Source organism: Prionailurus viverrinus, chromosome D4 (assembly GCF_022837055.1).
Source record: "Prionailurus viverrinus isolate Anna chromosome D4, UM_Priviv_1.0, whole genome shotgun sequence".
NCBI classification, from domain to species: Eukaryota; Metazoa; Chordata; class Mammalia; order Carnivora; family Felidae; genus Prionailurus; species Prionailurus viverrinus.
In genome coordinates this window covers 2182823-2196842 of record NC_062573.1, presented here as the reverse complement: position 1 = coordinate 2196842, position 14020 = coordinate 2182823, and positions in this window count along the sequence as shown.

Here is a 14020-nt window from a genome sequence, read left to right as displayed (position 1 = left end):
ATGCTTTGGCTCTCTCCCTTTCTAACCTCTTTTTTTTTTTTTTTCCTTCCCCTCCCCCATGGGTTCCTGTTAAGTTTCTCAGGATCCACATAAGAGTGAGACCATATGGTATCTGTCTTTCTCTGTATGGCTTATTTCACTTAGCATCACACTCTCCAGTTCCATCCACGTTGCTACAAAAGGCCATATTTCATTTTTTCTCATTGCCACGTAATATTCCATTGTGTATATAAACCACAATTTCTTTATCCATTCATCAGTTGATGGACATTTAGGCTCTTTCCATAATTTGGCTATTGTTGAGAGTGCTGCTATGAACATTGGGGTACAAGTGGCCCTATGCATCAGTGCTCCTGTATCCCTTGGATAAATTCCTAGCAGTGCTATTGCTGGGTCATAGGGTAGGTCTATTTTTAATTTTCTGAGGAACCTCCACACTGCTTTCCAGAGCGGCTGCACCAATTTGCATTCCCACCAACAGTGCAAGAGGGTTCCCGTTTCTCCACATCCTCTCCAGCATCTATAGTCTCCTGATTTGTTCATTTTGGCCACTCTGACTGGCGTGAGGTGATACCTGAGTGTGGTTTTGATTTGTATTTCCCTGATAAGGAGCGACGCTGAACATCTTTTCATGTGTCTGTTGGCCATCCGGATGTCTTCTTTAGAGAAGTGTCTATTCATGTTTTCTGCCCATTTCTTCACTGGGTTATTTGTTTTTCGGGTGTGGAGTTTGGTGAGCTCTTTATAGATTTTGGATACTAGCCCTTTGTCCGATATGTCATTTGCAAATATCTTTTCCCATTCCGTTGGTTGCCTTTTAGTTTTGTTGGTTGTTTCCTTTGCTGTGCAGAAGCTTTTTATCTTCATAAGGTCCCAGTAATTCACTTTTGCTTTTAATTCCCTTGCCTTTGGGGATGTGTCGAGTAAGAGATTGCTACGGCTGAGGTCAGAGAGGTCTTTTCCTGCTTTCTCCTCTAAGGTTTTGATGGTTTCCTGTCTCACATTTAGGTCCTTTATCCATTTTGAGTTTATTTTTGTGAATGGTGTGAGAAAGTGGTCTAGTTTCAACCTTCTGCATGTTGCTGTCCAGTTCTCCCAGCACCATTTGTTAAAGAGGCTGTCTTTTTTCCATTGGATGTTCTTTCCTGCTTTGTCAAAGATGAGTTGGCCATACGTTTGTGGGTCTAGTTCTGGGGTTTCTATTCTATTCCATTGGTCTATGTGTCTGTTTTGGTGCCAATACCATGCTGTCTTGATGATGACAGCTTTGTAGTAGAGGCTAAAGTCTGGGATTGTGATGCCTCCTGCTTTGGTCTTCTTCTTCAAAATTCCTTTGGCTATTCGGGGCCTTTTGTGGTTCCATATGAATTTTAGGATTGCTTGTTCTAGTTTTGAGAAGAATGCTGGTGCAATTTTGATTGGGATTGCGTTGAATGTGTAGATAGCTTTGGGTAGTATTGACATTTTGACAATATTTATTTTTCCAATCCATGAGCAGGGAATGTCTTTCCATTTCTTTAAATCTTCTTCAATTTCCTTCAGAAGCTTTCTATAGTTTTCAGCATACAGATCCTTTACATCTTTGGTTAGATTTATTCCTAGGTATTTTATGCTTCTTGGTGCAATTGTGAATGGGATCAGTTTCTTTATTTGTCTTTCTGTTGCTTCATTGTTAGTGTATAAGAATGCAACTGATTTCTGTACATTGATTTTGTATCCTGCAACTTTGCTGAATTCCTGTATCAGTTCTAGCAGACTTTTGGTGGAGTCTATCGGATTTTCCATGTATAATATCATGTCATCTGCAAAAAGCGAAAGCTTGACTTCATCTTTGCCAATTTTGATGCCTTTGATTTCCTTTTGTTGTCTGATTGCTGATGCTAGAACTTCCAGCACTATGTTAAACAGCAGCGGTGAGAGTGGGCATCCTTGTCGTGTTCCTGATCTCAGGGAAAAAGCTTTCAGTTTTTCCCCGTTGAGGATGATGTTAGCTGTGGGCTTTTCATAAATGGCTTTTATGATCTTTAAGTATGTTCCTTCTATCCCGACTTTCTCAAGGGTTTTTATTAAGAAAGGGTGCTGGATTTTGTCGAAGGCCTTTTCTGCATCGATTGACAGGATCATATGGTTCTTCTCTCTTTTTTTGTTAATGTGATGTATCACGTTGATTGATTTGCGAATGTTGAACCAGCCCTGCATCCCAGGAATGAATCCCACTTGATCATGGTGAATAATTCTTTTTATATGCCGTTGAATTCGATTTGCTAGTATCTTATTGAGAATTTTTGCATCCATATTCATCAGGGATATTGGCCTGTAGTTCTCTTTTTTTACTGGGTCTCTGTCTGGTTTAGGAATCAAAGTAATACTGGCTTCATAGAATGAGTCTGGAAGTTTTCCTTCCCTTTCTATTTCTTGGAATAGCTTGAGAAGGATAGGTATTATCTCTGCTTTAAACGTCTGGTAGAACTCCCCTGGGAAGCCATCTGGTCCTGGACTCTTATTTGTTGGGAGATTTTTGATAACCGATTCAATTTCTTCGCTGGTTATGGGTCTGTTCAAGCTTTCTATTTCCTCCTGATTGAGTTTTGGAAGCGTGTGGGTGTTCAGGAATTCGTCCATTTCTTCCAGGTTGTCCAATTTGTTGGCATATAAGTTTTCATAGTATTCCCTGATAATTGTTTGTATCTCTGAGGGATTGGTTGTAATAGTTCCATTTTCATTCATGATTTTATCTATTTGGGTCATCTCCCTTTTCTTTTTGAGAAGCCTGGCTAGAGGTTTGTCAATTTTGTTTATTTTTTCAAAAAACCAACTCTTGGTTTCGTTGATCTGCTCTACAGTTTTTTTAGTTTCTATATTGTTTATTTCTGCTCTGATCTTTATTATTTCTCTTCTTCTGCTGGGCTTAGGCTGCCTTTGCTGTTCTGCTTCTAGTTCCTTTAGGTGTGCTGTTAGATTTTGTATTTGGGATTTTTCTTGTTTCTTGAGATAGGCCTGGATTGCAATGTATTTTCCTCTCAGGACTGCCTTTGCTGCGTCCCAAAGCGTTTGGATTGTTGTATTTTCATTTTCGTTTGTTTCCATATATTTTTTAATTTCTTCTCTAATTGCCTGGTTGACCCACTCATTCGTTAGTAGGGTGTTCTTTAACCTCCATGCTTTTGGAGGTTTTCCAGACTTTTTCCTGTGGTTGATTTCAAGCTTCATGGCATTGTGGTCTGAAAGTAAGCATGGTATAATTTCAATTCTTGTAAACTTATGAAGGGCTGTTTTGTGACCCAGTATATGATCTATCTTGGAGAATGTTCCATGTGCACTCGAGAAGAAAGTATATTCTGTTGCTTTGGGATGCAGAGTTCTAAATATATCTGTCAAGTCCATCTCATCCAATGTCTCATTCAGGGCCCTTGTTTCTTTATTGACCGTGTGTCTAGTTGATCTATCCATTTCTGTAAGTGGTGTATTAAAGTCCCCTGCAATTACCACATTCTTATCAATAAGGTTGCTTATGTTTATGAGTAATTGTTTTATATATTTGGGGGCTCCGGTATTCGGTGCATAGACATTGATAATTGTTAGCTCTTCCTGATGGATAGACCCTGTAACTATTATATAATGTCCTTCTTCATCTCTTGTTACAGCCTTTAATTTAAAGTCTAGTTTGTCTGATAGAAGTATGGCTACTCCAGCTTTCTTTTGGCTTCCAGTCGCATGATAAATAGTTCTCCATCCCCTCACTCTCAATCTAAAGGTGTCCTCAGGTCTAAAATGAGTCTCTTGTAGACAGCAAATAGATGGGTCTTGTTTTTTTATCCATTCTGATACCCTATGTCTTTTGGTTGGCGCATTTAATCCATTTACATTCAGTGTTATTATAGAAAGATACGGGTTTAGAGTCATTGTGATGTCTGTATGTTTTATGCTTATAGTGATGTCTCTGGGACTTTGTCTCACAGGGTCCCCCTTAGGATCTCTTGTAGGGCTGGTTTAGTGGTGACAAATTCCTTCAGTTTTTGTTTGTTTGGGAAGACCTTTATCTCTCCTTCTATTCTAAATGACAGACTTGCTGGATAAAGGATTCTTGGCTGCATATTTTTTCTGTCTAGCACCCTGAAAATCTCTTGCCAATTCTTTCTGGCCTGCCAAGTTTCAAAAGAGAGATCAGTCACGAGTCTTATAGGTTTCCCTTTATATGTGAGGGCACGTTTACCCCTTGCTGCTTTCAGAATTTTCTCTTTATCCTTGTATTTTGCCAGTTTCACTATGATATGTCGTGCAGAAGATCGATTCAAGTTACGTCTGAAGGGAGTTCTCTGTGCCTCTTGGATTTCAATGCCTTTTTCCTTCCCCAGTTCAGGGAAGTTCTCAGCTATGATTTCTTCAAGTACCCCTTCAGCACCTTTCCCTCTCTCTTCCTCCTCTGGGATACCAATTATGCGTATATTATTTCTTTTTAGTGTATCACTTAATTCTCTAATTTTCCCCTCATACTCCTGGATTTTTTTATCTCTCTTTTTCTCAGCTTCCTCTTTTTCCATAACTTTATCTTCTAGTTCACCTATTCTCTCCTCTGCCTCTTCAAGCCGAGCTGTGGTGGTTTCCATTTTGTTATGCATTTCGTTTAAAGCGTTTTTCAGCTCCTCGTGACTGTTCCTTAGTCCCTTGATCTCTGTAGCAAGAGATTCTCTGCTGTCCTGTATACTGTTTTCAAGCCCAGCGATTAATTTTATGACTATTATTCTAAATTCACTTTCTGTTATATTATTTAAATCCTTTTTGATCAGCTCATTAGCTGTTGTTATTTCCTGGAGATTCTTCTGAGGGGAGTTCTTCCGCTTGGTCATTTTGGATAGTCCCTGGCGTGGTGAGGACCTGCAGGGCACTTCCCCTGTGCTGTGGTGTATACCTGGAGTTGGTGGGCGGGGCCGCAGTCAGACCTGATGTCTGCCCCCAGCCCACCGCTGGGGCCACAGTCAGACTGGTGTGTGCCTTCTCTTCCCCTCTCCTAGGGGCGGGATTCACTGTGGGGTGGTGTGGCTCGTCTGGGCTACTTGCACCCTGCCAGGCTTGTGATGCTGGGGATCTGGCGTATTAGCTGGGGTGGGTAGGCAAGGTGCTCGGGGGCAGGAGGGGCAGGCTTAGATCGCTTCTCCTTAGGTGATCCACTTCAGGAGGGGCCCTGTGGCAGCGGGAGGGAGTCAGATCCGCTGCCGGAGGTTTGGCTCCGCAGAAGCGCAGAGTTGGGTGTTTGCGCGGAGCGAGCAAGTTCCCTGGCAGGAACCGGTTCCCTTTGGGATTTCGGCTGGGGGATGGGCGGGGGAAATGGCGCTGGCGAGCGCCTTTGTTCCCCACCAAACTGAGCTCTGTTGTCAGGGGGCTCAGCAGCTCTCCCTCCCTTTGTCCTCCAGCCTTCCCGCTTTCCGAGCAGAGCTGTTAATTTCTGACCTCCCAGACGCTAAGTCGCGCTTGCTGTCGGAACACAGTCCGCCCGGCCCCTCCGCTTTTGCAAGCCCGACTCGGGGGCTCTGCTTGGCCGGCGAGCCGCCCCTCCGCCCCGGCTCCCTCCCGCCAGTCCGTGGAGCGCGCACCGCCTCGCCGCCCTTCCTACCCTCTTCCGTGGGCCTCTCGTCTGCGTTTGGCTCCGGCGACTCTGTTCTGCTAATCCTCTGGCGGTTTTCTGGGTTATTTAGGCAGGTGTAGATGGAATCTAAGTGATCAGCAGGACGTGCGGTGAGCCCAGCGTCCTCCTAAGCCGCCATCTTGCCGCAACTCCAACTTTTTTTTTTTTTTAACCAAAGATGAAGCTACATCGACACATCATAATCATCCAAAGTCAATAGCTTACCTTAGGCTAGTTCACTCTTGGTGTTATACAGGCATTCTGTGGGTTCAGACCTATTATCATCATGACAATAGCATACAGACTATTTTCACTGCCCTAAAAATCTCTCCTTCTCTGCACCCCTGGAAACCACTCTTCTTTTTATTGTCTCCATAGTTTTCCTTTTCTAGAACATCATATGGTTGAAAACATACAGCATGTAGCCTTTTCAGATTGGCTTCTTTCACCTAGCAATGTGCACTTAGGGTTCTTCCATGACTTTTCATGGTTTGATGGTTCATTCCTTTTTAGCACTGGATACTATTCCATTGCCTGGAATAGTTGATTTATCCATTCACTTACCGAAATACATTTTGGTTGCTTCCATGTTTTAGCAATTATGAATAAAGCTGCTACAAACATCCATGTGCAAGGTTTTGTGTGGACATAAGTTTTCAACTCCTTTGAGTAAATACCAAGGAGTGTGATTGCTCGGTCATGTGGTAAGAGTGTGTTTAGTTCTCTTAAGAAACTGCCAAACTGTCTTCCAAAGTTGCTGTATTATTTTGCATTCCCACCAGCAACGAATTAGTTCCTGTTGCTCAATATCCTCGCCAGCACTTTATGTTGTTGATGTTCAGGATGTTTGCCATTTTTATGGGTGTGTAGTGATAGCTCATTGTTGTTTGAATTTGCATTTCCCTGATGATATATAATGTGGGACATCTTTTCATATGTTGATTGGACATCTAGGTATCTTCTTTAGCGAAGTATCTCTTCGGGTCTTTTGCCCATTCTTTAAATTGGGATGTTTGTCTTCTTATTGTTGAGTTTTAAGAGTTATTTGTATATTTTGGATAACAGTCTTTATCAAATACTTCTCTTGTAAATGTTTTCTCCCAACCTGTGGTATGTTTTTACAATTCTCTTGATTTTTGTCTTTCATAGAGCAGTTTTCAATTTTAATGAAGTACAGCTTATTAATGATTTTTTTAATGGACGATATAATTGGTGCTGCACATGTTTCTTTTCAGTACAAAATTAAAGGGATTGCCTCTAATATTTCAAAGGTAGGTTAAAAAATTTTTTCTTGGGGTGCCTCAGTTGGTTGAGCATCCGACTTCGGTTCAGGTCATAATCTCATGAGTTCGAGCCCCGTGTCGGGCTCTGTGCTGAGAGCTTGGAGCCTGGAGCCTGCTTTGGATTCTGTGTCTCCTCCTCTCTCTGCCCCTCCCCTGCTCATGTTCTGTCTCTCTCTCTGTCTCTCAATAATAAATAAACATTAAAAAAAATTAAAAATTTTTTTCTTATATTAATAGCTTTCTAAGAGTTTAATTATTTTACTATTATTTCAAATGGTTTGTTTCCATCTATTGAAATTTAAAATGATTTTATTTTTAATCTGTTAATGTGGTGAACTGCACCAATAGATTTACTAATACTAAACCATCATTGTCTTCCTATAATAAATTTAATGTCATCTTGGTGTGTTTTTAGTGTAAAACTTAGGATTCATTTTGATAACTTTTTTAAAAGTTTATTTATTTTGAGAGAGAAAGAAAAGTGGGGAGGGGTAAGGAGGGAGGGAGGGAGGGAGGGAGGGAGAGAGAGAGAGAGAGAGATCCAAGCAAGATCCACACTTTCATCACAGAGCCCAATGTGGGGCTTGAACTCACGAACCGTGAGATCATGACTTGAACCAAAATCAAGAGTCATAGGCTTAACTGACTGAGCCACCCAGGCACCCTTCATTTTACCAACTTTTTTTTTTTTCAACGTTTATTTATTTTTGGGACAGAGAGAGACAGAGCATGAACGGGGGAGGGGCAGAGAGAGAGGGAGGCACAGAATCGGAAACAGGCTCCAGGCTCCGAGCCATCAGCCCAGAGCCTGACGCGGGGCTCGAACTCACGGACCGCGAGATCGTGACCTGGCTGAAGTCGGACGCTTAACCGACTGCGCCACCCAGGCGCCCCTTTACTAACTTTTTTAAAGGATTTTTACATCTATGTTCTTAAGTGAGACTGGCCTATTGTTTTTCTTTCTGTATACTATTTTTTCCAATTCTGACATCAAGGTCATCTCAGCCACAGAAAAGGAGATGGAAATGAAGCTTTATTCCCTTTCTGTTCATGAAACAGTTCAAGACAGGCATTACCTGTTTCTTGAAATTTTGGTAAACTTCATCTGAAAAAATGTCCAAGTTCTGATGTTTTCATTGTAGTCAAATTCTTAAGTGGTTATAGATCTATTTGTGCTTTCTATTTTTTTCTGAAGCTAATATTGATCAATTTTAGATATATAAAACAGGTATCTATTCCATATAAGTTTTTAAATGTATTAGCATAGAGTTATTCAAAGCATTGCCTTATGATCCTTTTCATTTCTATTGTGTCTGTACTTATGTCCCTTTTTTAAAAATTTCTTTTTTCTCTTCATTAACCTTACCAGAGGTTATCTGTTTTATTAGTCCTTTCAAAGAATCAACTTTTGATTTTGTTGCTAACTTTTGTTGCTTCTTTGTTCTAGTTTATTTCTTTTAATCTTCTTGCGTTGAAAGTTTGGTTCAAGTTATCTTAAGGCTATAATTTTCTAATTTCCACTTTAACACAACCTACAAGTTTTGATGTGTAGAGTTTTAATTGCTCAGTTAGGGGCACCTAGGTGGCTCAGTCAGTTAAGCTTCCAACTGCAGCTCATGTCATGATCTCATGGTTCATGGGTTCAAGCCCCATGTCAGGCTCTGTGCTGACAGTTCAGAGCCTGGAGCTTGCTTCAGATTCTCTTTCTCTCTCTCTCTCTCTCTCTCTCTCTCTCTGCTCCTCCCCTCCCCCACTCACACTCTGTCTCTCTTTCTCAGAAATAAACATTAAAAATGTTTTTTAAAAAATGTTCAGTTATAAATATTTGTAATTGGTGTTATAATCTCTTCTTTAATCCAGAATTATTTAGAGATGTTTCCCCACTCTAGCTAGCCTTTATTATTAAATTCTAATTTTATGAGGTCTGTGTGATAGTGTTTCTCTGTTATTTTTTGTGAAATAACAATTTTATGTGCTAGAATGGGTTGATATTTATAAACATTCCTCATATACATGAAGAGACTACATATCTCCATTTGCTACGTTCAGAATTCTACAGGGGTTCTTTATATCAAGCTTATCAATGCTATTTTCCAATCTTCTATATCTTCTTTTTTTAATATTTATTTATTTTGGGGAGAACACAAATGGGGGAGGTGCAGAGAAAGGGGGACAGGGGATGTGAAGTGGGCTCTTCACTGACAGGCCAACAGCAGTGAGCGATGTGGGGATTGAACTTACGAACAGTGAGAACATGACCTGAGCTGAAGTCAGATGCTCAACCGACTGAGCCACCCAGGTGCCCCTTCTATATCTTCTTTATTCTTACTAGTTTTTTTTTTTCCTTCTTCCATCTCAAATGTGTTTAAATCTCCTACTATAACTGGTGACTTGTCAATTTTTGCTTAATGAATTCTAGGCTGTATCAAGTTCAGTGTTATCTTTTCCTAGAAAGTTGTTCTTTTCATTATAAATGTCACCCACTTTTCTTAATATTGCTCTTTAAAACTTACTTGGTTTAGTATCAACATTGTTATACCAGCTCCTTTCTGGTTAGTATTTACTTATAACTTACTGTATATTTCTATCTATACATTTACTACAACCTACTTCACTTTTTTAGGTGTGTCTCTTATAAATAGGGTAGACAGCTGAATTTTTAAACCAATCTGAAAAATTAAAATATCTTTTAATGGATGAATTTAATTTATTTACATTTATTGTGATTATTATTTTATTTGTAATTATTTATAACATCTATTTTGTGTCTGTATGTGTCTCTTCACCTGGTTTTTCTTTGTTCTTTCTTCCTGCCTTTTTTCCGTTTTCCTTTTTATCGGTTAATAATCAGTATCTCTATCATTTTCCACAACAATGTAAGGACTAAGACATTTAATTTATATATCAACCCCATCACCTATTTTTCTTATTGTGTAGCATTTAGTGTCACCTTATCCTTAACTCTCCCATTAGTTCATTAGCTGTGTTTTACAGCTCAGGCTTACCATATTTTATCAAATCTAAGATGTCAACAATTGTAAGAAACACTATTATTTTATGTACCTCTAAGAAAAAGGAGGAATGACGTCAGCAAAAATGGCAATGTAAGGACCTCTGAAAATTCCCTCTGCCATAAAAGTAATGAAAACACTGGCAAGAATTGTCAGAAACAACTTTTTCAGGACTCGGGAAATTAACCAAAGGTTTGCAGCAATCTGGGAAGCATTTATTATTTTTTTCAAGCCAATAGCTGCACCTCAGTAGGAACAGCAAGCTTTATGGCATTTTAACGTTCACTCTTCTCATCTCCCCTCTTCCTGGCTCTGCATTAGCCCTTTTACTGTGACTACTGTAAAAAGCTGGCAGCCGTTAGAAGAGGCAGAATGGGTTGGTGTCCTTCAAAGTCTCATTCCCAGAGAAGACTCACATTACAAAAATCAGAAGTTAAAGAGGAGGTAGCCCTATTGACCTTGTAGAAATAAAAAAGATTAGGGGCGCCTGGGTGGCGCAGTCGGTTAAGTGTCCGACTTCAGCCAGGTCACGATCTTGCGGTCCGTGAGTTCGAGCCCCGCGTCAGGCTCTGGGCTGATGGCTCAGAGCCTGGAGCCTGTTTCCGATTCTGTGTCTCCCTCTCTCTCTGCCCCTCCCCCGTTCATGCTCTGTCTCTCTCTGTCCCAAAAATAAATAAACGTTGAAAAAAAAAAAAAAAGAAATAAAAAAGATTATAAAGGAATGCTATGAACAAATTAAATAATTCCTAAATGAAATGGACACACATCTAGAAAGACGAACTATTGACACTGGCTTTTTTGTTTTTTAAGTTGAATAACTTGATAGACTTGTCACCAGTAATCATTAGTAATCAAAAACTTTCCACAAAGAAAAGCCTGGAAGCAGATGGCTTCACCGGTGTATTCTACTGAACTTTTAAAGAATTAACACAGATCCTTCACAAACTCTCTCAAAAAATAGAAGAGGAGAAAGTGTTTCTCACTCTTTCTGTGAAGCTAGTAATTATCATGATACCAAAACCAAACAAACATCACACAAAAAGAAAAACTATCGACCAATATCCATTAGGCACATATGTGTAAAAATCCTTAACAAAATACTAGGAAACCAAATTCATCAACTTAAAAATTCATCAACTGAAACATTATATGCCGTGACCAAGTGGGATTTATCATAGGAATACAGATTGGTTCAACATATGAAAATCAATCAGTGTTATACTCCATGTGAATAGAATATAGGACAAAAGTAACATGATCGCCTGGATACCTCAGCATCTGTCATCACTATATTTGACCACAAAGACCATCATAGAATAACAGCAGCTACTGCATTTCCACTTCCAAATTCCTCTTTCAGACAACTCTACTCTGGAAAGGGATTCTGGGAGAGGTAGTTCGGAGCTTACCCAAGTTAACAATAGAACATTCCAGCGCAAGCAATATTATGGTTCTACAGTTTCTAAGTTTACAGTTTACGGTGTCTAAGTTATAATTCCAGGGGCGTCTGAGTGGCTCAGTCAGTTGAGCGTCCGACCTCGGCTCAGGTCATGATCTTGCGGTTTAAGAGTTCGAGCCCCGCGTTGGGCTCTGTGCTGACAGCTCAGAGCCTGGAGCCTGCTTTGATTCTGTGTCTCCCTCTCTCTCTGCCCCTCCCCTGCTCGCTCGCTCTCTTTCTCTCTCTCAAAAATAAATAAACATTAAAAAAATTTAAGCAGGGTATCATTTCAGCCATCGATTGAGACTCCTTTGCTCTGTGAAAATCTCACCTTGGGTCATGTGTCCACACCTGGTCCAGTTAGCTATGCCCAAGGGACACGAGCCTCCTGGTAAAACACAGCTGGATGCCCTCCCCTGGAAATCCAGGGGCAGTTCTCAGAGAAGAGAGTTAACGCAAAGCCGAGGCACGAACCCCCACAGCTGGGGTTGGGTAAAATCAAGAACTTTGATGAATTGCCTGTTGCTCACGTGAGGCACCTTGTTCGCAGAGAGAGTAAAGCGGTATCCAAGGAGGGAAGCTCATACTCCACTTGTGGGTGCCAGGATGGCGGAAAGGGAAATCCTGGTCGTTGGCTCAATAAATCTGCACCACGTGCCCTACCTGCTTTGGGCTTTGCCCTCTAGTGCCGTGTCAGCTTTCCCGGAGCTCACGCATGACAAGGTTTTCCTGGCCCCCAAGGGAGGAAGGGATCAGAGAAGAAATGCGGGCTGGTGTCACCCACCAGACAAGCAGCTTTTCAACTCTCCAGACCTCACAGTGGCCAGTGGGGTGCTCATCGCTGAGCCAGCTGCCTGGTCTCCATACACCAGCCCCCGACAGACTCGCGCGGTTCACTCAGAAAAGGCTTCCCGTCTGTTGCCACGTTAAGAGATTGTTCTGTGTTCTTTTAGGGGATGGTCAGTTTGGGGTGGCCGCAAGAGGGGACACAGGAGAGGCTCCGGAAAACAAAGTGGAAGACACTAGGACCCCATGGGTCCTAGAGAGACAAAGCCCAGGGCAGCGGGCCCAACCAAGCAGGTGGGGAGTCAGGACAGCAAGGATCGGTGGCCCGCGCCTTTACCGGGGGTCAGGGTGGCCTACCCAGGAAAAGGCGCAAAGGGATGTCACTGGTGCGTGCCATCCGTGCATTTTCATTGGTGCGTTTCCTTGGGAGTTTGTAGGTCACGGGTTGGGGGAGGGCAGGAAGGGGAACTTGTGACAGAGGCCAACCCTATCACCCTATCGCACTTGGTCACCTGTGGTCACCTGGGCCAGGTGCTCACAACCTGTGGGGAAGGTAGAAACGGCAGAGAAAAAAATGGGGGAGGGCTGGTGGAATACGAAGTTTTCGAATCAAGGGCACTGAGCTGGAGAAAGGGTCGGGGAGGATGTGAGGGGAGAGGCAGAACTGAATCCGTATAGTGGTTCGAGCTCCGGCAAAGCCACCGAGGGACTTTTTTTCGCTCTTTCCCCCTCCTTTCCTCCCACTTCCCTTCTTTCTTTCCTTCCTCCCTGCGTCCCTCTCCAGGAGAGACCAGGAAGCTGGGGCAGGCTGGGGCGCAGTGGTTAGCCGTTATATATTACTGGTCACATATTTTACACTCGGCAGCATGAAAAAAGGGCATAAAACTGCAATTAAATGTCTGAACTGTTGCTATTTTGGAAATTAAAACAGCCTACATTATCCTCGGTGCAACTCCGATTACTGACTCAGGGCTGAGGAGCAGTTATTCCCACCACTTTAACCGACTTCTTTCCCATAAAAACCTGTTGTTAATGGGTCCCCGGGGACCTCTGAAAATAACAAGATCTGTAATAAAGAAATTAATAACATGCAGAGCAGGCCACAGCTAAAAAGCTTTTTAGAATACATTAATGGTTCTGTTCAGAATGAGGGATACTTGCACCCAAATACCTCCTGTCTTTGATTTCTTGGTACCGCGGGGGTGGGGGTAGGGGGCTTCGGGGCTGCAGTGGCAGGGGCGGGTCGTCCCCAGTGGAGGGGGAGTCGCCGCCCCTTGGCGTCAGCCTCCCTGCAGACAGCAGAGGGACGGCCATTCCCAACATCCGCCTCCTCCTTGGGCAGCCGCCTTTCCCTCCTGTCTGTCTCCTTGCCCCCTCCTGTCATTCCTGTCTCTGTCTCTGTCTCTGTCTCTCTCTCTCTCTCTCTTTCTCTCCCCCTTCCTCCCTCCCTCCCTCTCTCTGCCTATGTCTTCATTACTTTTGGTCTCCACCTGTTCTGTTCTTTCTTATTGTGACGTTTTCTTTCTTTCTCCCCCATCTCTCTCTCTCTCCTCCTTTCTTGATGTCTCTCTCTTGCATTCGGCTCTGTGCCTTTATGTTAAATTCCTTCTCTCCGTCCATCGATTGCTGTTTTCTATATTTCTGTGCCTCTGTTTCTTAATGATTTTCTCTTCTCACTTTGCTTTTCTGTTTTCTCTCTCAATTCACACTCTATCCTTTGCACAATTTCCATCTTCACTTAAATGCTTCTCTGTGACTCTACATCCGTATCTGTCTATCTATCTGCCTGTCTATCACCAAGCTACCTTTCTTTCTCTCTCAAAATCACCCTTCTTCCGACACCTTGGTCTCCTCTCCTACTTCCTTTTCTCTGTGCCAC